The 19713-nt window shown below is 44.2% G+C and overlaps 1 protein-coding gene across 1 annotated transcript in view; it reads right to left on the bottom strand.

Moving 5' to 3' along the window:
• The window catches only part of Gpr39 (G protein-coupled receptor 39), a 199948-nt gene that overhangs the window by 178256 nt on the left and 1979 nt on the right, over window positions 1–19713 (bottom strand). The gene's annotated exons all lie outside the window — the stretch shown is intronic.

Below are 19713 nucleotides of genomic sequence, written 5' to 3'. Positions count from 1 at the left end.
CCTGTGTATCTGGCTTTTGCTTCAACATTGTCATCTTGAGCTTAGGGAGGGTATTTTGTTTTTGAACTCAGGGGTGCGATACCACTGAGCTATATCACCAACCCCACATTTTTTTTTTTCTCTTGAAACAGGTTCTTGTTAGTTACTCGGGCAAGACTTGGGAACTTTCAGTCCTTCTGCCTCTGCCTCCCTTGTGCTGGGACGTCAGGATCCACCATGCCTGGCTGCGTATTTGTTTGGGCTCACCCCTGACGGGCAGCTAAAAGTGCCCCTTCATAGTAAGCCAAACACTGCCTCATCCAGGAAGGCTTTGTTGGCTCCTAAGCACAGCTGTATCTTCTCCTCCCCAGCCCCTGTGCACCAGCTGCCAGACTCTCTGTACATGGCAGTACTAGTACAACACGACCTTTAGCAACCAACAGCCTCCTAATACTTCAGAAGTCAGAAAACACTGCAGCCAGCATTAGTCACTCAAGCTTAATTATAGCCCCAGAGGCAGGTGCTGAGAGGTCAAGTGTGCTTCCCAATATCATATTACAAGGAGGTCAACATGACTCAAACCCAGAGCTACCTAGCTCTAAAATCTATGCTGAACCATGTGCCAGCCCCTGGCTCTCCCTGCACTTTACCCCTGCCTCTCAGTCCTCCTGGCTTGCAGTTTCCTTGAGACAAAAGATCGCGCCCTATGTTTCTCTGTAGCCCTCCCAGATGCAGCTCAGTACATATGGGCTCTGCACACAAAGGTTCCTCAGTAAATTCCTGGGTCAAGGTAGGCTAGAAAGACTCCCAGAGACCTCACGGCATGAAACAGGAGAAAGAGCAAGGGGGCTGCTGTCCACTGCACTTGGAGAGAGAGCCTGTGCTCTGTTCAGATTCAAATGGCTGCCTTGGGGGTAGCACTGTAGGGACAGACTGGGGCTCCCCCCTCACCTTTCCTGGGCTCTTCCCACCCGCCCAGCCTGCATCCCTCCTCCCCAGCTCGTCCCTACCAATAGCCCAGAAGAGCATGGCATAATGCCAAGCATTTCGAACCGTGGGTAAAGTCTGGATTTTTGCTAGTGGAATGAATAGAAAATAACAAAATGTACTTCATCTTCTAAGGTAAGGCAAGAGAGAACACTGTTCAATGGAACTTTTGTTTGCTGTGCTGTGTGCATGTGCATACCATGCGGCAATATCAAAGCTCAAGCAACTGTAACAAAACAGTTAACACCTCAAGCTCTGCAGCCATCCTGCTTAGGTGCGAATCCTCCTCAAGCTCTTCATTGCTGGGCTACCTTAGGCAGGTTCCTTCAAGTCTCCGTGCTTTAATAGTGTAAGTAACTGCACCTAATAGGATTTTTGTGAGACTTCAACGAACAATACGTAAAACACCTGTACGTAACAAGTACAAGGACAATACCAGCCACCTATCAATGTCAGTCACATAAAATCACAGCAAGAAGAGGGGACACACTACTGGCGTCCCATCTGACTGAGGGAAACTAAGGCAGAAAGATGAGTGAAGCAAGAGTTAAATGGCGCTAAGCGCCCAGCCTGGATTACCCACCAGGTAACAAATCACTCAAATTTCTTCCAGCCCCAGGGCTCTTTACTGAATCAAATACCATTACCAACATCACCCGCATTTCCTGCTCTGGGATGAGAACTGATGAGACACTGGTGACGGAAACACTTAGAGCGCCTCGCAGACAAGCACAGCACACGTTCCAGATGTCACATTACCATTCACACTACAACACTAAAATGAGCAAAACGAAGAGAGCACGATTTCCGCGCGTCAAGTTTTACTGGGCATTGAGAGTACAGACGGATTCTAGGAGCATCCAGCTGCCCAGCGCCTACATCTCAGATGGACTCCCATATCATGAGCCATGTCTAAGCTGTCAACTGTGAATTTCACAATAAAAAGTCATCTTTCCTTCTTTGGGGCAGGGTTTTTGTGTTTTTTGAAATAAAGCTTCACTTGATGACAGTCTTCCAAAAATTTATTTTGATAGATCGACACCCTAGAGCTGTGACCAATAAGACCTTGGCCTTACTGGTGTGTGAAGAAAACAATGGAGTCATCGATCCAAAGCTCCCTCCCAGCATGGGTTGCTGGGGCCAGAAGCCCCTTGTGCTCTTCTGGTAATTTCTCGTGGAATAAATATCAAAGGCAAATAATTTTAAGAATGTAGAGGCCTCAGGAAGCCTCTGGGTCTAAACCTCTCCATCTGGGATGACACAACTGGGGCCAGCCAAGAGCACTCTAGATGTTCCGTGAAGCCACCCTAGAGCTGTCACTTGCATTTTCTGAAAAGGAGCTTACAACATTTTATGTTGAATCAGGTAACAGCATAATGGAATGAAATGCAAATGTACACGCAGGTTTACAATACAAGGGAGACCTCATAGAATTTCTACACTGTAGAGGGCAGTAGTCTCGAACCTGGATCCCTTTTTTGTGTTATTTCCATGGGAATTTAGGGACAAACTCTTCGAATTTATCCCTCTATGCTTCCCAAAAGGAAACAGGCTGAGAACCCCTCACACGAATAGACAATTGCACCAACAAGGACTAGGAGCAAGTTTTCTTTACCTCAGCCAGAATACTCTCTGTAATATCACCAGAAAACCTCGCTTCTACTGAGAATCTGCCACATGCCAGGCATGGTACTGACGTCCGCCATATACGTCCCACTGATCATCAAGTCAACCTTTGACCTTAGTGACATCTAATAGAGATGATGGAACTGCAGATCGGAACTGCTGAGTACTCTGTCCCAACTCATACACACATGCTGGTGGTAGAAAGGGAAGAAAGCCCACACGCTTTTTGTCCTTTTTGTAGTGTCTCTTTGCAGCTTGGAAGACTATTCACATACTATATTACATTTATACTTTCTGCCATTCCTTTGCCGTCTGTAACAGTCTGTAAAATGTCCCCATAACATACTAGGTCCTAACAACTAGAAACTATAAATACATTATAAAAGAGAAAGGTATTTGCAGAACTAATTAAGGATCTTAAGGTAAAGAGATTACTCGGGATTATCACCACAAACCCTAAATATATCAGATGCATCCTCAGCAAGGGGAATTGGACAGAAATTTGACACACAATGTATAGTCTGAATGTTTGTGACCACTGCAAATCCTACCACTTCTGATGGCGGAAGATACAGCCTTGGAGGGTGGTCATGACACCACAAAACCGGAGACCTTGCTATTAGTCTGATTTCTATTGCTTTAACAAAATATCTCAAACACGGATAATTATATAGGAAAGAGATTTACTTAACTCAAAAACTAAAAGCTGAAGATTAGGAAGCCCCGTCTCCTGGGCTGCTGGTGAGCGTGCACTCAGCTATATCATAAATGGTAGATGGTCTCTCAGTTCCAGACTTTCAGGAGTCGTCTTGCTCTTTTTGTAACAAGCCATTCTTGTGAAATTAAGTAACCTCAAGAGACAACATTAACCTCTTTCGAGGGCAAAACCCTCAAAAGTTATCAAATTACCTCCCCCAAGTCTCCTTTGGCAAAGATCCTACCCTGTCCCAGGGCCACACTGAGGCCCTGGCTTTAGCACAGGAAACCTGGGGGAACACGCTCAAGCCACACCCAAGCCCTCAGGGATGGGATTAATGCACACGGGAAAGTGGCTCCAGAGAGCTCTTCTGCCTCTTCCATGAGGTGAGGACACAGCAAGCAGTCGGTGGTCTGCACCTGGCAAGCAGACCCTTTAGCAGATCCCAGGGCCTTGGTCTTGCTCTTTCCCTAGCACTGGAGCTATATGATACAATTTCTGTTGCTCCTGAGTTACCTAACCTAGAGTGCCTTGTTAGAGCACCCCAAGTAGACCAAGACAGCAGAGAGCATGACAGAAAAACAGGGTGGCTTCAGAGGCCTTAGAGACCGCAATGAGGGCCGCAAGCCAAAAATAGCCATCAGCAACTGCTAGAGTCATGGGTGGGTTTCCTCCTGGCTGCCAGAGGTTCTAAGGCCCTGCTTTCATCTTGATGGGCCCAGTTGGCCCCGCTGAAATCAAGTTTGGACCTCTGGCCTCCAGAACCGTGAGAGAATAAATTGCAGTTGTTGTAATCCAGCAAGTGTGTAATGATGTGTTGTAGCAGCTTACGGGAAACCAACATACCATGCTTGTGCTGACACACTCAAGACACATATCTACACAATACACTTTAGGCCCATTCCACAGAATGTGGAACTGACCCGTGCCACACCTCCCTTGGACTGTGGATGCACCCAGCACACAGCCAGGTTCTAAAAGGAGGGCCTAAGGCCTGCCAAATAGCCCAACAGATTAAAGCATATTCAATCCCCCGACCTGCCACCTGCTATGCTGGCCCCGCCCCCGGGGGCGCGCTGAGACAGCAATTGAGACTGGGCATGGTGGGTGGTGCACACCTGTAATCCCAGCTTTTGGGAGGCTGTAAACAGGTGGATCACTCTGAGTCCAATCTAGTAGTGAGACCCTGAACACCCTGTAGACCCTTCCCTAAAATACAAAAATAAAATAAAAATAAAAGGAGGGCTCGCATAGTGGTTTCTCTACAGTTACTTATGAGCTTTTATACATTAATGAGTTAATGTATAAAATACTGCTGCATATCATAATAAAGATACTAGTGCTGTAAAAAGTAAAGAGAAGGCTTGCCCACAGTACTTGGACTCCCATGTAGGAAACACCACTGACAGAAGAAACTTCAATGAGGAACTGCTTTAAGGAGTGACAACCCTCCCTCCCTCTAACCTGGCAGGAAGAGAAGACAGTAACTACCCCAGTGGTTGAGTCCAGTTGATACTACACCCAAAAATCAATCAGCATTTCAGAATGAAACTAAAATATTTCTGAACAAACTTTTTCACAAATTACTGGCCTTTCTTTCTGAAATAAGTATCTGGAAGACAAATTCCTATGGTAAACGTCCTTGATCCTACAGGTGGGATTTTACGTCTGAAGTAAGGAGTCCTGGCTGAGGGCCAGTACTGTATTATGTGAACTAGAAAATCCCCGCGGGGAGAGGCTGCTCTCTCCAAGCCGAGGGCGCACTGCAGGCACAGCTAGCAACCTTTGTTTTCAAAGTCAAAGTTTAAACTCAAACTGATTTTGTGGTGACGAAAAGCCACAATCCAATACCTGGTCAGTGACCAGGCAGAATGAGTCAGCTCACAGGCAGGAAACAACACACCCAGTGGATCTGACATTTACCAGCTCCTGGCAGCGCCATTCTGCAAGTGGGAGGCTGTGCCCTTGGTCCCGCTTCCGGGTTCCTCCAACGTGGGAATGCAGTGAGACGTCCTGACCCAGGGAAACGTCACCCAGGACTGGGGATGAGGGGTGTGACAGAGAGATAACTGCCACTAAGTTATTTCGGGTTCTCTCCATACATAATTTTATGTTTGGCCTAAAGGCTTCTCCATACGTAGCGAACTATAATCCAACCTGATGCACAAACAGGCTGGAACGTATTCTTGTAGCAAACAGTTAAGTGTTGGCCAATCACAGCAGCCGAGCTCCAGGCAGCCACAGGCAGCCAACTGTTCAAATGAAGTTCAAAAATGCAAATGCCAAGATTTAACCAATCAAGCTCTCTCTATACTTCTCGTCTGCTTTCTGTACAGCACTTCTGTTTTCTGTCCATAAATGTTCCCAGACTGTGCAGCAAGCAACCCATTTGGAAGCATTTTTGGTCCAGACTCTGCTGCCCAATTCTGAATTACAAATAAGGACAATTAAAATGTGCGCAACAGATTTGTTGTAATTTTCTCTTCAAACACTACCCACAAAATAAAGTCTGAGAAATGACTTTATGTAGCAGAGAAGAGACTAGATGATGGTGTTCCCAGCCAGGAGTTCTGTGGCTTCTGCCTTCTGGCTTTATTATGGCTCCCCTGGGTGCCACACAGTAGGTGCTTCTGGGGGCCACACCTCTCACTGCATGCAGATTCGATGGCTCTGTCCATCCCCTCCCCTTACCTTAACATTCAAGAGGTAGATGAGCAAACTTAACAAGTCCAAGAGGCTTTCCTCTGCCATAACTGGACACTGAATGGAAGGACCAAAACATGGGAAATACCCCAAGACAGTACTGCCTTGTTGGGAAAGCCGAGCACCAGCTGCCCATGAACTTCTGCTCCCGAGATCCTGGACCATCCCAACTCTTTAGACCTTCCTTGAGCTATCAGTTACACTTCAAAAAAAATACCTTTTTATGTCTTAAGTAACTCAGGATCAGATAAGGTAGCTTGTGGGAAAAAAAAAAAAAAACTGTCAAAACCACCAATTTCAAAGGTTCCCTAGCCCAGCCTGTGTTTCCAACTCCCTCTTGCCCCATTCCCTACATAAGCATTGGAATCACTTGGAGGTATAAATAAGTCTAGTACCCAGGCCCCATCCTCTGCCAAATACTTGCTGTGAATGGGCAAGGATGAGCATTATTTGGCACCCTCTAGGTGACTGCAAGGTGGAGCAGGGTTGAACTCCACAGCCCTTCATCATCTACCCTTTCGATTCACCATCACCCGTCACCACTTCCACTCCTGTACCTCACGAGGCCAGTCTGTGCGCTGCACTGTGTGCCACAGCCACAGCGGTCTTTTTGCTTCTCTCGGGCCACTCCTGTTCTCAGGCCTTCCAGGGCTCTCTACTGCCTCCAATATGTAGTCTGAGTCATTTAGCTTTGCTACCAATTTCCTCTATACTCAACTCAACCTATCTCCTAATCTAAATTTATCACTCACTCTCCCTGCTGTGTCCTTCCACTCTACGGCATTTATTTCATGGACATAAGACCCACTCCAATTCCAACTGGAAGTGAAGCTACTGTTTATTTTACATAATCTCTAGGACAGCCAGAGAATCTGGTACCCAGCCAGGAATCCTTTCAGGTTCGGTCACCATACTGCAGCAATCCCAAGGTCCTGCCAACATCTAGCTCAAGAAATTACACCTACTTCTTGCCTGTTCTCCCTTAATGCCACTCTCACATACTGGCCTCGTCCTCCCAAAGGGGCTCTCTTCCATTCTTCTCTTCCAAATGAGCTTCTCATGCCAGTTTGTGTGATGAGTTCAGCCACAGTCTTGATGCTGCGTTCTGTCTTTACAGAATGCTTGGGAAAGTAAGCTTCCAGCCACCATCCTGGAGAAGCAGGACTCAAAAACACGGACCTTGCTGAACAAAGGAGGATACTTAACAGCTGCTAGGTGGCCGAAACGCAAGGCAATGGTTCACAGACTCAGCACCGTGCTTGGATTCCTCCCTGCCCTCACCTGCACAACCAGTCCCCAGCTGGAAGCGCTCTACCTTTCAGGGCCACTGCTCTGCTCAGGGAAAAAATTTGGAAGGTGTGAGAGCCCAGATGCAGAGTGAGGATAATTACACCCTTGTGATGGTGATGTTAGGGGAATGAAAAGCTGTAAAGGCTGTCCTCGGACTGACTGCTCCTGTGCTCTGGCAGAAGGATAGAGCAGGAGGCAAAACTGGAAGGGCTTTGAACAAAGAGCAAGTGGCTCATTTTCTGTGTATCTAATAGGCCCCTTATTGAATTTTAATACAGCATAGGGTAGAAGTCCCCCACTGACCAATTGCTACTAAGATTAAAGCTCTCACTACTTTACATATATAAGCTTAAAGCCACATTCAACTTTTTAAAAATAAAGGAATGGGAAGTTCTAGTAGTTAAGTGTGATAAAATAAATTCCTACCTGTTAAAACCACACAATAAACAACTGATAGCTCTTATCATGTCTGGTGAGTTTTATCAATCCCATATTATCCTTTCCTAGACTTTTCAAGTTAACAAAACCCCTCCAAGGGATATGGATCACTCAGCTCCTATTTCAGCATTAGGGGTTTTTATTTTTGTTTGGGGGTGTACTGGGAATCGAACTCAGGACCTCAAAATTTCCAGGCAGGTACTTGTACCACTAAACTAAATTCCCAGCCCTGTTTCAGCATTAGGGTGCTGTCCTCACTGGGGCTGCTTTAGAATGCAGATTAGAATCCAACTGGGCACCACATGCCACGCTGGCCCTGCCCCCAGGCATGCTGAGCAGACCACCTCGACCGGGCGTGGAAGCACATGCCTGTAATTGCAGCACTGGGGAGGCTGAAAACAGGAGAATCACCACAAATCAAAGCTGTGTAGTGAGACCCTGTACGAAATAAAAAAAACTGAATCCAATCTGACCATTTCCCAGGGGACGCTATTGTTGCTGGCCTATGGACCTCAGTGGGAAGATCGAGGCTGGAGGCAGCATCTCAGGAGTTACAGCCAATTATCTGCTCTATTAAAAATTCTGGACCAAGCAGAATGTTTCTTTTTTCCTCCCTGGCTGTCTGAGGATCCGATGCCATTATGAATGACACAGTAACTACCCGAACCCAGAAGTCCATGACCAACTGACTCCTTCAAAGAAAACAAATGGGGCCAAGGAGATGGATCAGTGGAGTAAACACTTCCCTGGCAAGTGCAAGGACCTGAGTTCAATCCCCAGTTCCCCAAAAAGAAAGAAAGAAAGAAAGAAAGAAAGAAAGAAAGAAAGAAAGAAAGAAAGAAAGAAAGAAAACAAATGGTCATTGATGTCCTTTACCCTGGGAAAGCAACAGTACCTAAGACAGAAATTCGGAAAAAACTCGCCAAGATGTACAAGACCACACCAGATGTCTTTTTTTTTTTTTTTTTTTTTGGTGGACCAGGAATCGAACTCAGAACCAAGCACTTATTCCACTAAGCTATCTCCCCAGCCCAATGTGTATTTTTTTTTCTTGCAGAACCGGGGATTGAACTCAGGCCCTTGCGCTTGCCAGGGCAGCACTTATTCTACTGAGCCATCTCCCCGGCCCCCAGATATCATTTCTGTGCTTGGATTAGAAACCATTTTGGTGGTGGCAAGACGACTGGCTTTAGAATGATCTACAATTCCCTGGATTATGTGAAGAAAGATGAAGCCAAACATAGACTTGCAAGACACAGCCTGTATGAGAAGAAAAAGACCTGAAGAAGGCAGTGGAAGGAACTCAAGAACAGAATGAAGAAAGCCAGGCGCACCACAAAGGCTAACGCTGGGGCTGGCAAAAAGCTGAAGGAGTAGAGACTCTGCAGTGCCTGTCTGCAGTGACTGCGACTTTTTTCATGAGAGGATTAATAAACTGCAAAATCTTCAAAAAAAAAAACACAAAGTCTGGAGCTAAGAACAAGCTTGCTTCATAAACAGACACAAGTCTTTGTTATTTACCCAGCACTGTTTTAAGATTTCTAGAAAGCTCGAGCTCAATATTTTGATCCCCCTACTAGAAAAATACTGAGCTCCTTGAAAGGGAAACCCAACATCTTGATCCCTATTAGATGACTCTGTCATATAATTAGTCATTATGTGACTCTGAGTCTAAGTGGTATTAATACTTGATGAGCAAAAATAAATAAATAAAATATAAATAAATAAATAAATAAATACTTGATAAGTGAGCTTCCAAATGGAACAGGAAGATTGACTGGTACAATTAGAACAGGGTAAAGCCAACCCAGGCAGTCTTCTTGGTGGAAGTGGGCTTACAATGATAAGGAAAAGTCCAGGCCTAAGAAAGAGAAGAGCTGATTCTACAGATGTTTCCATCCTCGACACAGCAACCCTCAATCACCAAGGTGACCCACTTTGTCACCTGTCAAGACAAACTTGAACTTGACAAATAGTGACAACACATCAGCTGTCTTTTAAATATAGAAAATACACAGCTGTCATTTCGACATGATATTTGATTTTTCATCATGGCAGTATATAGAAAGTAGACTCATAAATTTCCCAGAAAACTGTGTTTCTGCTGAGTATATCATGTCTTCCAAAGAATTATAATATATAAAGCCAAATGACTTCTGCTCTGCTCTCACACCCTGTAGAGAATGCTTTATTTCTAAGGTAGGGTAGGTCTTCTTCCCCTTCATTAGATAAAGACAATGGCTCTCTTCTGCATGTTCAAAGAAGCCCATCATTCCCTACTGGGCCTGACTCCCGTTTCTGCTTGCCTTCAGTTTCATAGCCAGTTAGACATTTAACAAGTACAATAGCAACTTAATGCTGCAGCCTCGCCTTCCGATCTCTGTCTGTCAGGTTCTGGTAATACCACGGCTCTCCAACTATGTAGCCACCTTTGAGATGTGTAAAACAGCAGGAGGAGACGTCTGGAAAGCCTTCTGCCTGCCAGGATGGATGCTGTTCACAGCAAGTGCAAACAGGAAATGCTGTCACGTTTCTAAGCTGGCAGGAACCCTGAAGCCAGAAAATGGTAAAGTTTGCTAGCCCAAGAGATCCTTTTTACTCAGACTGGCTTCCCGCACTGTGGCTGAATTTCCTTCATAACTACTTTTATCTGAAGCTGAATAATGAAGGAGATAGTAGAGAGAGGTAAAAGAAACACCCTCTAGATATTAACATATTCATCAAGCATTTATTCAGTGCCTACAAAGTGCAGGCTATGAAGAAGTGAAGCAACGAAAAGAACCCTGAGTGTTAAGTCTACCCAATATTATTATCCTCCTTAGTGAACAAGGTATTCAGGATTCCAAAGGTCTGGCTAGTGGACCTTCTATCGGCAAATTCCAAATTCCTGAAACATGAGCCTAAAAGTCCAGCGAACATTCCACAGTGCTCTGGAGTCAAATAAACTTCCTGCTCACTGAGCTCAAATTTCCTCATCATTAATCACTGATCACTAATCAATACATGGATGGCGAGGCAATGAAAGGCTGGCCCAAGGGTACAGTTCTTAGAAGATGAGACTTTCTAGAGAACAGCTTCTGGAAATTGGACCTGCCTTTGAAGATCTAATAATGCATGAGTCTGCCCAGAGGCTCTCAATGGTATAGCAAATTCACACAAATACAGTAGTTAAGGACACCACCTATTGATTAATTAGGACACAACATGGCTGGGGTCTCTGTTCAAAGTCTCAAAGTGCATGCTGAATTATTTTCCTGGTGCACTGGAGGAAAATCCACCTCTGAACTTGTTCAAGTCCTTGTATCTTTACCGGTTCTCAATCCCCAAATATTCCTCCAATACTCTGCTGTGAGGTTCCCTCCATCTTCGAAGCTGGCACAAAGCAGTCCTCACTTATGAACTTCCTTTTGTAATTTGGTCCTTTGACTTCTCCTGTCTCTGACCTCTACACCTTGATTCAAAGGGTGATGGGATTTGCTTAAACCCCCACAGAAAACTTCTCTACTTTAAGATCAAAAGCTGTGAGACCTTAATTAGCTCTATTAAATCTCTTCGTAGCAACACATAGGACAGCAATTGATCAAGCAATCAGGAAGGGCTGTGTATGCTCAGTGCTAGGAATTCAGGAAGACATCTTGAAAGTCAGCTTTCTACAGGGAAAAAGAAGAGAGGTGAGGAAATTGAGATAGCTTCTTGAGGATCATTGTTTGGATGATTTTCCACCTTTCCAAAAACAACAGCCACTGTAATGAATACAGCCCCTGATCACAGAGAGTTACAGTTGTGGTCAGGAGAAACTATGCCCCTTATGAGAAACGTCCAAGATGGGGCATCATAGCTAGGAAGACCGTCCTAGGCTGCAAAGTCTCTGAAGGCTTGCTTTGAAAAACCAGGGGTTGGAGATTACCACTGAAGAATAGCTAGACCACTGTGCAACCAAAATAACACATTAGCCCTGCTATGACGTAGCTTTGCTTCTCAGAGCTACCTACTGACCAAAACCAGAGCTCTGTCAAAGCAGTTTGGGCTTCCATGCTATGGAAGCACGCAGAACTCAGCAGGAGCAACCACTGGTCGGGAAGGGCTGTGGCAGCAGCACGACTTGGGCAAGGCCAGAGAGATGGCTCAGAGGCGTAAGCAACTACCTGCCAGGCACAAGGACTGGCGTTTCATCCCCAGCCCCACATGCCATGCAGTCTTGGCCTTGGATGCCCGGGCGCACCACTTCAGACCCAGATTCGGACACCCACCTTGCAGCCCCGGAACTGGGCATGATGGCACACACCTGTATTCCCAGCACTCAGGAGGAGGTTGAGCCAGGAGGATCTCTGTGAGTTTGAGACCAGCCTGGGGACTACAAGAGAGAGAGCACAAGGCCAGCCCAAACTGAATAGTGAGACCTCATTTCAAAAGAAGCAAGCCCAGGCTGGGGCGATAGCTCAGTGGCACAGCACCCGCCTGGTGAGTGCAAGGTCCTGAGTTTGATCCCCGGTACCAATAAATAAACAAACAAAACAAAAGAAAAAGAAATGGAGAGGCAAGAATTAGGGAACTGGCCTAAAGACAAAAAGAGCTCGCTGGGCCCAACCCCTCTGCAGGAGGAGGTCCAGATGCAGGGTGTCTCTGCTTGCCTCCTCGTGAAAACAACCAGACCCTGTACTGCAATGCAACAAATGCCACCACCCAGGGGCAGCACCCCAGATTGAACTATGCTGTTTTACTCCTCAAAATTACCCTTCAGGGGTTTCCAAAGATGAATTTCAAACCCCTTAGCTACAGTCTTATCTGCAACTGGCTGATCTGGTCTACCAAGCTGGCCACTCGATGTATTAAACAGGGAGCCACGGAGTTTACAATCCTTTTTTCTCCTTCATAAATCCTGGCTTTCAAGATAATTGCATAGCTGAGAAGGTCAAGAAACCTAGCTTCTAGTCCTAAAACGGACCTGCAACATACTTGTAACAGTAAGTACCTGAATTTTCCTCCCATGGAGCAATAAGCCTGTGGCTCTGCCTTGAGGGAGATGACTCCCAGGGTCTGCAATGGAAAGGGGACCAAAAAAACACCTTAGTCTAAAATTTCTTAAATAGAACCCCCACTGGATCCTTTTTTATTATCCTAAACTCTCTTGTTATCAAGTGGTGAAATGCCTGCAAATACAGTTTTTAAGAGTTGTACAAGTGCACTGCCATCTGTTTCACAAAGCTACAGGTCCTAGGGCTCTGCGCAAATGCAGAGCACCACGTTTAGCAAAGACTATTAAGCAACACCTGAATCGCTTTTCTTTCATGGTCACTTCTGGCAGGTACAAGGTTCAGATGGTTAAAACTACTATCCAGGGACCGATTCCCACAGACCGATCATTTCCTCAGGGAAGTGAAATCCTAAGTGTCTTTCCCGATGGCCTGACTTTTTAAGAGGCCTCAGAGGGATTGGATCTCTTTCAAAGACAGCATCATTAGCTTCAGAATAACCAGGGCATTTTTTGAGAGTAAATTTCCACTGGGAATTTATACCCAAAGGCAAATAAAACTACTTCTCCAGTCCAAACTGAGGCATGTTCATTTATTTACGCAGCCAACAAATTTTCTTGGGCTGGGGAGAGAGACAGCTCAGTCAAATAAGCACTTGCCTGGCAAGCAGAAGGTCCTGAGTTCAGTCCCCGGTACTGAACAAAAAAAAAAAAAAAAAAAAAAAAAAATTCTTGAACATCTGCTATGTTCCAGGAACTATGCTAGAATGAAGGGACACTGTTGAGCAACATTAGGCATAGCTCCTGCCCTCAAGGAATAAGAAAGAAGACAGAAACCAATCAAATACTATACAATTGTCAAATAACAATAGTGAATATTGTTCCAGAGGAGTTTTAATGAAGACAGAAGATGAATCAAGCTTACCCCTGAGATCTTGGAGGAGGAAGAGAGTAACATGTTGAAGTAGGTGAGGCTAGAGAGGTTGGAGTAAGATAGGACAGTGTTCCAGAAAGCCATAATAACAACATGTTCCAAGGCTGCAGGGGTAGCCATGTCTATTGCAGAAACAGAGGGGGAAGAAGAACCCAGCAACTGAGGGGTGTTATAGACTGAATTGTATTCTCCACCAAAAGAAAAGATTCATATGCCTAAGCCCTGACCCCCCAAAATGTTTGTGTTTGGAGATGGGGCCTCTTAGAGACAATTAAGCTAAGTAAAGTCACAGGGTAAGTCCTTCATCAGAGCAGCCTGTTGCCCTCCTAAGAAGGGCAGGAGAGTCGAAGAGCACACACACTGGAGAAGAGTGGGCACACAGGAAGGTGCCACAAACGTAAGCTGGGGAGATACTGCCACCTGGACCTCCCACTTCCAGCCTCAGGTTCATGAGAAGATAAATGGCTGTGGTTTAAGCTGCTGTCCAGCCAATGGTTTTTGTAAAGGCATTCGCAGAAGACTAACATGAGGTGACAGTGGAATGCACTATGCTTGCCAGGCAGCCGACCCAGGGCAGGTTTATGTCAAGGATTCTAGACTTGTTGCATATGAGAGCCCTTGAAGCCACTGACAGGATTTAGTGTGTCCAGTTTGAAATGGGGGTGCCAATGAGATCCTGTGGCTGCAGTGTGAAGAACAGCGAGGCAGCTGGCAAGCACAAAGCTTTTTGGAAACAAAATACAAAGGGAGTTGGGTGTGGTGGCACATGGCTATTATCCCAGCAAGATCACTGTCAGTTCAAGGCCAGCCTGGACCACCTAGCAAGACCCTGTCTTCAAAACAAACGACACATAAAGCACAAAAGATATGCCGTGAACTGACATTCTTTAAAAGTGCTTGCAAGATCAAGTGTCTGCCACCTGGTGGGCTCAGGTGAAGCCGCCCAGTAACCCACTGCAAGAAGTACAGCGATGATGACCAACGACCAGCCTTTGCTCCTGTACTCACAGGAGCCTTCGCTCCTGTACTCCTTAGATACTCCTGAGTACCTAAGGAGTAGGGGTGGAGAGTCGATTGCCACAGGAGGTGCAGAAGAAAAAGGTGACGAGAGTGGAGAGCATCTTCCAAGTGATGAATTGGGGCAACTCATCCACTAAGTCAGGACGGTGAGGCTGTTTAACTCCCAATTCCATATTCTGCCTGTGAGTGGTGTCAATTCACAAATGGCTTTTATTCTGAGCAATTTTAGCATTAATAAGCTGAATACTCTGCTCAGCAAAGGCCTCTGCTGCCTGATTATACTCTGGCAGCACCCAGGAGGCATGCAACTAAGACAGATGAACGGGCTTGCTAATGAACAGGGTCTGGGATGCCAATATTCCTTTCCCCAGGAACTATGCATCTCCCCAACAGAGAAATGAAATCTTTAAGACAGTCTGATTATACAAATAAAGCAGCATTATCATATTTGTCTGCCAGAATGATCACAGGGCATTTGCAATTTATGACAGATATCACCAATATAAAAATAAACACAAAATACCATTTATTAGAGCCACATCTATGTCTATAAAGGGAAGAAGAAAAGAGAATATTTGAATATTTGAGCTAAAACTTTTTCCTGACATATTCAAACATTTGAGACAAAATACTAGAAAATTTTGAGACAAAATACAAAATATTAGAAATACTCTCTTACATTGAAGTCACTAATTTATTTTGCTGATAATTTTGCTCATTTAATTTAGTTTTTCTGATATTTCCCTGAGAGATTCTGTTGACATATCCTTTTACACAACAGAAAAAAAGCCTTTGCTAAGAAAATTAATGGTGAACTCATGATTGTAAGACCAGTTTTTAACCTAGTCAAAAAAAAAAATAATTTAGAGATTCTTATGGCACTTTTAGAAGCATTTGGAAGCAACAATCTCCATGCAATCCTTGCTATACACTAAAATGCAGGGATTAGTTGTTAAAGTAATTATATTCTCAGGTGTGGCTTGGATACAAAGCATTAAATTTCATGAACAAGGAGCTGAAGAACACATGGATCAAATGCCACGTGCTGGCAAACGGAGGTCTGTCCGAATTAAGTCATCTAATAGTAAAATAAAGCCAGGTGTAGGAGTGCATCCTTATAACTCTAGCTACCTGGAAGGCTGAGGCAGGAAGATCACAAGTTTGAGGTCAGGGTGAGCAAAATTTAGCAAGACCTTGTCTCAAAATAAAAATAAAAAATAGTGGAATAATGGGACATTGACTATAATGATTCTAGGACGTGTGCTTCAGTGTGGATGATTTAAATAGTAAAAAAATACGAGATGTCTTTGGGAGAAAAGCCTCTGTATAACCTCCTGGGAAAATCCACAACAAAGATTATCATGCAGCTGTATCAGAAAAAAGTATGCCCTCAAAAGGCAATATTTGATTCATCCTCAATAATTGTAAGAATTAACATAGAAACTTAATTATAATCTATACTTATAAAATACAAGTTTTCTTTCATAATTTCATGTTCACATCCCAATCATTCTCTTTAAAACATGAAGTTCTGGAGCCCATGTTAAAGGAACTTTAAGGGTTTTTCTCAGGTACTCAACCCGCAAAGCAAGAGCCCAATAGACATCATACGTAAGCTGGTTCTCTCATTCATATTCTCTCTCTCTCTCTCTCTCTCTCTCTCTCTCTCTCTCTGCCTCTCTCTTTCCTTCCCTCACCCCCCCCCATAGGTGTATATGTGTGTCTCCTCTTTCTCCCTCCATCAACCTTTTGCCTTAGTCTCTAAATCTGGAGTCTAAGGCCAGGCATGGTAGTGCACACCTGTAATCCCAGCATTCAGGAGGCTGAGGTAGGAGGATTGCCGCAAGTAGTGATGGTCATATTCAAGATATTCTCCCACGGGCAACCCAAATTAATGGGAATTCCTGCATCAGGTGCCGTCCCTTCCCTCACCCTCTGTTTTAGGACAGTAAATCAAAACATAAAGAAGACATAGTATTAGAATCATCTATGATGCTCCTTTCGTTTTGTAGCTCCAAGATTGTGAAAATCTCTGTGCAAAACTACAGGGGAAGGCAATTGCTGCCCTGGCCCTTAGGAGGCAGCTGTAACGGCATCCCAAGCCTTTCATATTCCTGAAAATTACAAATTAAAATTAATTTGAAGCCACTCCACTGTTCCACTCTGAGTGGGTGACACTTGCAAGGAAGACACAGGTCCACAGGCAGGGATGTTGGGCACATTTAAGACTCACTCTGGAACAGAGTTTAAAAAAGATAAACAGGGAAAGCAAGTTGCACATCTTCAACAACCAAGAGATGAGGAGCTGCATCTACCAACACCTTTCTTCCAGAAGAGGCCAAAACCCAGACTCCTAACGTCTGTTCTGACCTTGGTTGACTATTACCCCAGCACATAAGCTATAACCTTGGAACTGGAAACAACCTTCAACCTGACTTCTCACGGAGTGGCATGGGACAAGGAGGCACTCTTGTTTACAGGACTGTGCACTTTTTCGTTACCTGTTTCTCCTGCAAACTGCTTGAGACCAGGGGTCATCGCAGCATTTTCTTTTCCCCCAATTTGCTCCTAATTCACTTTCATTACTCTCCAGCTCAGCACTTCAACTCAGCAAACGATGCAGAAAGGAAACTTGTTATCTTCTACATGGGCTTCTTCATTTTGGATACATTTAAGAATTTTGGGGGCCAGAAAGACAGCTCAGTGGAATAAGTGCTTGCCTGGCAAGTGCAAGGTCCTGAGTTTGATCCCTGGTACCACCAAAAAAAAAAAAAAATTTACCTCCATTATACAGAAGTTAATTTTTTTTTAAATGAAGGACCTCGATTTTTCTTTTAACTTTGAGAACTCCAAAGACATCTTGTGCTATGTCGTCATTTACATTTCACATTACATTCAAAATATGTTGGAGATGAGCAAATATTTGCTTTAATTTGATCCATCTGTCAAATGGAATACTAAAAAGACAGCCAAATCACTATATTAAATTTGGCAATTTGTAAACAATTTATATGTTCATTTGTTCTGGGTTAAAAATGCCCGAAAGCACAAGTTTTATGAAATGCACCAAGTAAATTGCACTATATTAATCTGATGGATGCAGACCACGATTTCTTCCTCTCCGGTCCATTAATTTATTTCCTAACTTGAGTTAATTAGGGAGGTTCCTATTTTTAAAAGCTCTTTGCAACTCATTGGGAGAGTGGGACATTTGCAAGAGCTGCTTTGAAAACCTACTGCAGAGGAAATGGGCTAAATACAAATGGATATGTCCTCAAGACACGAGCCCACATTGAGCACCTGATTGCCATTCAGCAGTCCTGGTGCTGAGAGCACAGTGGGTGATTAATACAGTAGTTGTTACAAGAAAGAGGGAAAGAGCTAGGAGCAAAGGATGACAACATCCCTGAGATCGAACTCACTCCGGGCAATTAATAACCCAAGGAGACGATCTCCAAGGTCCTATCCATCTCTAAATAAAATCTGTCACATTCTAATTTTATGCTACCAATCAACAATGGACTTTAACCTGGAACACCCCCTGGGAAAAGAACAGATAACTACTCAGAGAAATTTTTTTAATGCAGACATTGGTCAGAGAACAAAGGGAAATCAATCATTTTTTCCTTCAACTGAAAGCAACCTTAATTCCTAAATTACACTGAGAGGTAAATTCTTTTTTTTTTTTTTTTTTCCTGGGGAGGTGGCTTTGAAGGGAGTCACACCCAGATCTTTGCACATGCTGGGTGAGCAGTCTACCGCTGAGCTCCGTGTACCCACCACAGCCCACCACTTCCTAGTTCTTGTCTACCCTCTAATTCTTATTGCCCTACACATGGAAATAGAGCCTGGGAAATTCATCATTCATATTTCAGTATGTATTACAGCTAACACTTCAAGATAAGCCTAAGTGAGCAGCAGATACATTAGAAGAAAGAGCTGGCTTTTGCACAAATATGCAAACTCTAAGCAAGTGCAATGTCTATCTCTCCCCAGTATATTTTGGGTAGCAGCCAGTGGGAAACAGAAACTCAGATGGTTTGAGTGACCCTCCCAAGCCCCTAGAGGGAGCTGCCTGCCAGGACTGCCCACTCCACCTTCTAGTAAGGCAGGCTAATCTGGGAACACCTTGTTTGTAGACGCCCAGCCTTATTTCACTTTCTCTTCACGGCAGGCCTATGAAAGTCATGGTCAGACACCCTGAAAACCTGAGTGAGGATCTTAGAGTTGAACTTCATGAGGTTTTGATCTGTCTTCTCCAAGACTCCAATTCCTCCTCTATAAAATGCAAACATAAACTACCCCGCAGAGCCCCTGCTGCAGCGGAGATAACCAAATGTTGCTAGTTCCTGTTCTCTTTTTTGCTAACTTTGATTAAAATCAAGTCACCTGCCGGCAAACTCTCCCAAGAGCAGGAGAAGGGCTGCCACAGACCCACAGACCCAAGCATGCGCCTTCCGATTTTCTCCTCTAACTCCCACCCCTGGAACTCGTTACTCCGGTTCCCCACACCAAAGCAAACAGTGCCAGGCATGATCTTTTGCCTGGCACACCACACTGGAAAAGGGAGAGGGGAGAAGCAAGAAACGTTTGTGACAGCAGCTTCTTTGATTCACACTCACATCCCCTTATTATTACTTTCTTCTTGCTTTAGTTAAAAAAATAATTCTTTAAAACCCTTTGCTGATACACACTCTATGTGTGTACAGTGAAGTTTGTCTCAAGATGGTAACCAGGCCCCCTTTTCCAAAGGTTTTGGGAGCCTTACAAATCCTGAGACTCTCGTGTAATATTCCCCGTAAGTCAAGAAATGACCTCGATTTTTTTTAAAGAGGATAATAAAATAATAATAATGAAAACATTAGAAACAATACAAAATTTCAGTAAAAATAATAGGAATTCAATCATGGCTGTTATACTGTATAAAGCTGTCTTCAAATTAGTTGTTTAGATTACCAGATATAAGCATGCAAAATTGGTCCAAAAAGTTTTAAGAAATTAAAAAGGGGAAGTGAAAAAAATTTAAGCATTAACTGCTCCTTTCAATTATCCAAGCTAATGTGTGTG

The sequence above is a fragment of the Octodon degus genome, unplaced genomic scaffold (assembly GCF_000260255.1).
Source record: "Octodon degus isolate 3935 unplaced genomic scaffold, OctDeg1.0 scaffold00014, whole genome shotgun sequence".
NCBI lineage: Eukaryota > Metazoa > Chordata > Mammalia > Rodentia > Octodontidae > Octodon > Octodon degus.
Note: the sequence above shows the minus strand (reverse complement) of the source record. Positions and strands in the feature narration are given on the sequence as shown.